Source organism: Squalius cephalus, assembly GCF_949319135.1.
Source record: "Squalius cephalus genome assembly, chromosome: 1".
NCBI lineage: Eukaryota > Metazoa > Chordata > Actinopteri > Cypriniformes > Leuciscidae > Squalius > Squalius cephalus.
This window is the reverse complement of record NC_137122.1, coordinates 66,635,747-66,642,459: the sequence shown is the minus strand read 5'-3', so window position 1 is coordinate 66,642,459 and position 6,713 is coordinate 66,635,747. Positions and strand designations below refer to the sequence as shown.

Genomic DNA, 6,713 nt, shown 5'->3' with positions numbered 1-6,713 from the left:
TCTACTGTATTGCTAATAATAATGCAACCATTTCCCCTGTATAAACAGATAGCTCATCACTGATCCTTTTCCTTATTGATAGATGAAACTCTGGGACAGTAAATGCTACTCCTATCTTGTTGTCTGAACTCTTTGATGCATCTGTGTATATCTGAACATAACTGTAGTACTCATTAATATATGTCTGTACATTATATGAATTACATTCCTTACCCTTGTTTCTCTGTTCTAACAATGTAAAATCAACTATTGAATCTGGAAGTACCCAAGGTTTTATTACTGGTAATGGAACAGTAGGACTAACATTTAAATGATTAATTTTAAGTTCTGTTTACTTTCGTTTCCCTCTTCTTCGTGTGTTTTACAGGAGGGGTTGGAACAGCTGAACAGTTGCACACCGACACCTACTGCACTGGAGCGGGATATTATACCACATATATCTCTAAATCCTGTTTATAACCTCTTAAATAGACATTTCAACAGTGCATCTGTTATATTCCCTGTTTCTGGACTATTATCTAAGATGCTGGATATTGTAAATGACTGACATCCTGAGGTTTGTATTTATTATACATTAAATCCTTTTGTTTTGTATTAGGACACAAATGATTCATAATTCAAAAATAGTCAAGTCAAGTCATTTTCATTTATATAGCGCTTTTAACAATGTAGATTGTCTCAAAGCAGCTTTACAGAGATAAATGTATAATTTAACGTAAGATTGTTTTGGCTTTATAGCGGTTCTTTAATAAAGTTATTTTCCAGCTAAAGTTAGTTTTGATTGATTCGCTTCCGTCGCAACGATCATTTGTTTTTAAATTAGGGCCGCCAAGACGACACCATTCTCTCTACACAGACTCTAAACGCGAACCTGTGAGAAACGCTGATGGCGTTCAGATGCGCATTAAGAACGGGTTCTATAGTTATGTGCGTTTGAATATATGTGTGCAGGTTTGGAATTCTATTTGGAATAGAGCTGGATATGGCCAAAAATATCATCATAATTTGTTTGTTCACAATTAAACTCCACAGAGTAAGCTACCTTTTAATTTAGGGCCCACATTTATTTTTTATTTTTCTTCCTAAAGTGTGTTTTATTATATTTTTCTGGATTCTATGTTTTATGATTGAATACAAATGTTGCATCAAATATGATGTGTTTTGAAATGAATAAAAACTTTCATTTTAAATGTAATCAGACAGGTTCAGTGTGTGTTTGACAGTAGTTTTTCTCAGATGAAACGGGGGAAAGCTTGTGAAGTGACTCTGAAGAGCAGCTCTGGAGATGAAGATCATGTGGAGTGTCCTCATACAGTGAGACTGTGTGTGTGTGTGTGTGTGTGTGTGTGTGTGTGTGTGTGTGTGTGTGTGTGTGTGCAGATGCTGAAAACACTGAGAGCCTCATACCTGTTTGAGTTTGTGTAGGAGACTGTTGTCATGTTGATTTATACTGTGTGATAGGCTGTTAGATTAATCCACTTAGACAATCAGCCATAGTTTCATTAAAACATATATAATTCTTTTAAATTTCTCTTTAAATTATGTAGATCCCCTTTGTGCAGCAGCAGCGGAGAGCCCAGAGAGCCCAGCCGAGGAGTGGACGAGGCTGGCGATAGTGGACGACTGCTCAGCTGGAGACGGCTCATCCGGACAATCCCACAGGCAAAAAAGCTCAAGAAGAGAGCACAGCTACTGTATCTGCCGGATCAGGTGCTGGGAGGATGGCGAGAAGAGGCATGCAAACGAGCATTGGAGTGCAGCCGACAGCCTCGTCGGAAAACACCACTGGGAGACAGGCGTTCCCTCATTACTGGGTGGCCAACACAAAGCTCAAGAAGAGAGCACAGCTATGGAAGGGCAAGGGGAAATTCACTTTCCAAAAGGCAGGCACCACATAGTCTATCCCAGTGTGTCACTGACTGTGTTGCACTTGGCAAAAAACACAGTAAATAGACAATGTCGGAAGTTCAGTTTTTATAAGCCTGAGGTAGTCGTGCTTCTACGGCTGCTGTCTCCTCTGTTACGGCCTCTACTGCGTCCTCATCTGGCTCCAGTGTCCAAAGGACGAGACAGAGTTAGATACAAGCTTTGTGAGAACACCAATTGGCCCTGTCAAACAAAGCAAAGTGGATGAGGAGTTATCTAAAATACACTGGATTTTCAACCTTTTTCAATCGTCAGTGACACTGGATTTAGAAGATTCTAGAAGGCAATTGATCCATCATACATTTTACCGAACCGAAAGACTATATCAAACACTCTGATGCCACAGCTCTACAGCAGAATTAAAGAAGAGGTGAAGGTGAAAGTCAGCAATGCCTCTGCTGTGTGTCTGACGACTGAGACCTGGACGTCTCGGACAACTACAAGTTTTATGGCAGTCACTTGTCATTTTATCGATGAACATTTTACTCTTTCATCACCTCTTCTTGACTGCTTTTCATTCACTGACCGACATACTGCTGACAACCTGGCAGCCGAACTTAAAAAGATGTGTGAAGAGTGGGAATCTCAAACAAAGTGGTTGCTTGTGTTACTGACAATGCCAGCAACATGAAAGCAGCTTTCCGGAAAGCTGAATGGAAGCACTTGCCATGCTTTGCCCACACATTAAATCTGATTGCGAGGGAAAGCTTAAAACCACATTCAAGAGACAGTGACACAAGTCAAGAGTGTTGATGAGTTTGTCTATCTATGTTTGTTCATGTTTATGCATGTTCATGGTATGAAGCAGAGGTGCTATCAGCATCTGGATGTGATGGACCCTCTCCCTAACCCTGACCCTAACCTGACCCTGACCCTGACCCTGACCCTGACCTGACCCTAACCCTGACCTGACCCTAACCCTAGCTGCACATTGACCTCTGGGTCCAGATGTTGGTGACCACAGGTGCTCAATCATTATGGCTACTCTGACAAGGTGAACTCAGATCCTGGAAATGATGAGCACTGTGTCATAATCACTAGTCTAACACACACCAGTGTATGGATGTATGCAGAACACGTGCAAACGTAAATGTCTACAACACACTCTTATTTCTGGTTAAGTTAGGAGTTATTGTAAAGAGTTTCATGTCATTGTGGGAGAATCTGCACCAGTGGCTGAGCCAGAAGGGTGTCCCAGTGTGGAGAAACCGCATCAGCGTTTGTTGAATTATTGTTATTCTTACCATAAATGAAATCACGTGACAGTATTTATAACTTGAATTGACAGTTAATTTATTTAGTTTGCAAATAAAGTCTTTATCCATTCTCCTCTACCTGGCGAACTGCTGTTTAGGTGAGCGCATTTACGTGTACATTTATTAATTTAGCAGACGCTTTTATCCAGAGCGACTTACAAATGAGGAATACAACAAGCACTTTGTCTCGAGAGAAAGCAGTAAGAGAAGTGCTAGCAATACATGGTGTCAGTCATTGTCTGGAACAGTATGAGCAAGGAGAGCACTTTCTGTGAAGATGTTTGTTGTTATTTTAACAGTCGTGAGGAGAATGCAGTTAAAGAGTTTCAGAATCAGTTTACACAGTTTCTAGAGGACGTTATCGTGTGTGGAGGCCTCGTATCCATAGTGTGGTCTCACTTAAGACAAGCCTCACTGCTTTCAAACCTATTTTATTTATCTGACCTCCTCTCAGAGGGTAAAATAATATCTGTTCTGTTGAGTACAAGGTCTTGTAATATTTTTTTTATTTTTTTAATGAATGTCAATATTTTTGTGAGTTGTTTAATAATTCCAAATTGGTTCAATTCATTAATGTGTTGTTTTGTAATATTACATTTAATATTAATGTCTTTTAACATCTACATTTTGTCATTTTATTTGTAGGCCTACTTAAAAAAAAAATTTATATATGCTGTTATTTAGACAAACAAAACTGAAATTTAAGTCATTATTCACTAAAAATCTTTCCCTCTGCTGCCCTGCTTAATCCCCCAACAGCTCCAACGGGACCGCCAGCAGCACTTATTGGACCACCGAAGTCCCCAATTGGACAGTCAGTGTCCCTTTTAGCACCCTCAGTACAACCACAGCAGCTATCCCAGAACCTGGGGAAAAGACCCCACTCCCCAGAAGGACCTTCAGCAGCCTCCCCAGTTTCTCTTGAAAAAGGTACAAAAGGAGCTATATGAAGAGTATTATAAATAAGTTGTAAGCCCCACAAAACCATACTCTTACTTTGTGTAATGTGAAACTGTAAACAAATTCAGAGTCCAGAAACATTTATTATTATTATAATCCTAAAAAAAAAAATTACACAACTGTTTTCAACATTAATAATAAATTACACAGTGTGTCCGTGAGCAAGGCAGTGAAGGTACTTTACTCCAGGGGCTCCAGGGGGATTGTCCCTGTAAATGCACTGTAAGTTGCTTAGGATAAAAGCTTCTGCCAAATGCATATATATATATAAATGTTTCTTGAGCATCAAATCATCATCATTATGGTGTAATGCATCAAATGTTTACATTTATGTTTTTAATTACACATGGTCCCTTTTAAATAAAAAAATCAATCAATCAATCAATCAATTTCTGAAGTATCATGTGACACAGAAGACTGGAGTAACGATGCTGAAAATGCAGCTTTGATCACAGAAATGAATTACGTTAAAAAATATAATCAAATAGAAAACATTATAAATTTTACATTTATTGTAAAAATATTTCACAATATTCCTGTTTTTTGCTGTATTTTGGATCAAATAAAGCCTTGGAGCCTTGGAGACTGGAAGTCTTCTTTTAAAACATTAAAAAATCGAACCGTTCTAATGATTTTGGCCACCACTGTATATACATTTTAAAACGATTATATGATTAGAACCTCTCATCAAATTCCATGAACTGCTGCTGTTTCATTACTTCAATAATGCCTGTGTTTGCCCATATTTTAGGACATTGTTTGGGTGTTTCGGTGTCTTCCTATTCGTGGTGCACAATATATTGACTCACTATCATTATTGCAATATCACGTTGTGCAATATCATATGAAAATGTTGCAGAAAGTATGCAATATTTCGTTTATTTTGTGGAGAGATGCGTCCGTTGACTGTGTGGCTTAGTTGTATTCGATTTAGAGTAATTGTTTCATTGGCCAGTTGCCCTGTCACATGCACGTGACAGGGCAACATGCCCTATAGAACACCACATGATGAGCGTGGCTCTGGGAGACAACGAAAAAATGGAGATCGGAGGCGAAAAATATCAGAAATGGGGCCAATCAACTTTTGTGTTTTTACATATGTTTAAGAATATCTAAATTAATATCGTTATCACAATATTCATGATCAATATTCCAATATCACATTTTGTCAATTTCGTGCAACCCTAATTCCCATAGACACTTTGATGGAAATTGATTTGCAAGATCAACTGTCTATTCAAGGTTATAAAGTTGTGGAATGATAGGCTATTTTCAGCTGTGATTTCTTCACTGTGATGACATTATTCCAAACTGATTGTACAAGTCCTTCAGCGGCTTTAGCCTGCTAATGGCAGAACCTGGTTATCCTTAAAGGAATAATTCACCTATAATGCATCATTTATGTATCAAGTGCTCACCGTGTGCTGCCTTCAATTCCTGAAACAAAGTTTTAGTTGTTCATGGAAAGACATTTTGACAAATAAAGCCCAGTCTTTATAATAAATTGTGCTTAAATATTTTAAATGTTTCCCTGTATTTAACAGATGAAGGTGTGGAAGGAGGCTGCCCTGCTCCCACTACTGTGTGGCCAAATAAAAGGAAAGGTGTTGATGTACTGCTTGTCCAGCTTTCTGAATAGGAGTGTGGTCTGAATGCCACAAAATTGATTAGTATAAGCTGCATAACCTATAGCTACAGTCTTCTGGCAATTATCTGGCAACATAATAGCATACATAGTCAGAAAGTAACATACATTTTTTTTGGTTTTGGTTTTCACAGTCAAAAACATGTTAGTCTGCTATGAGAAAGCGATTAACAACTCCCAGGCAGCACAATAGAGATTTATTTGAATTCATGGATTTAACTTGTCTTTGTTTGCCAATATATTTATCACAACTGCCCAACCCTAAACTTTGTGTTGATTACAGTAAATTACCAGTGTTCAATACAATTTCTGTTCCATAATAACTACAATATGAAAACGTACTCGGTTACTAAACGTAACCTCTGTTCTCTCTAGAGAGGGAACGAGTATTGCGTAAGTAGCTTATGCTGCGGGAAAGTCTCCTTTCTCGAGATACTGAAGCCAAAAAATTATCCTTAATTTTTAAAAAATCTTGTCAACGCAGTGCGGCAGCCTGCAGACCTAGGGCAGGCGACTCGCGTGCCCATTGGCTGCCCTGCGGCAACTGCAGCAGCCTATCGCTGAGCCCTTGGCGTGACGTCACGACCAATGAGCGCGCTTGGCGCGCTTAATGCGTCACAGCCCGTCATTAGGGGTGTGGCTTAGCGTATATAAGCAGGGCTCAGAGGCTGCTTCACTGGTTTCTGTCGCATGAAGCGAATGAGCTCGTGGCGCGAGCACGGCGGGTTACGCAATACTCGTTCCCTCTCTAGAGAGAACAGAGGTTACGTTTAGTAACCGAGTACGTTCTCTTACGAGAGGTTCTCTCGTATTGCGTAAGTAGCTTACGCTGCGGGAACTCCCTTGTCAACGCCGTGCGCGCGCCCAGCATCCTCTGAATGAGTCCCAGGGAAAGCCCGGGGAACGCGATAGCGGAGCTGGGCGGC

At 39.7% G+C, this 6,713-nt stretch overlaps 1 protein-coding gene across 1 annotated transcript in view; it reads right to left on the bottom strand.

The window, feature by feature from the left end:
- The window catches only part of LOC307159631 (uncharacterized protein), a 732,752-nt gene that overhangs the window by 221,209 nt on the left and 504,830 nt on the right, over positions 1-6,713 (bottom strand). The gene's annotated exons all lie outside the window — the stretch shown is intronic.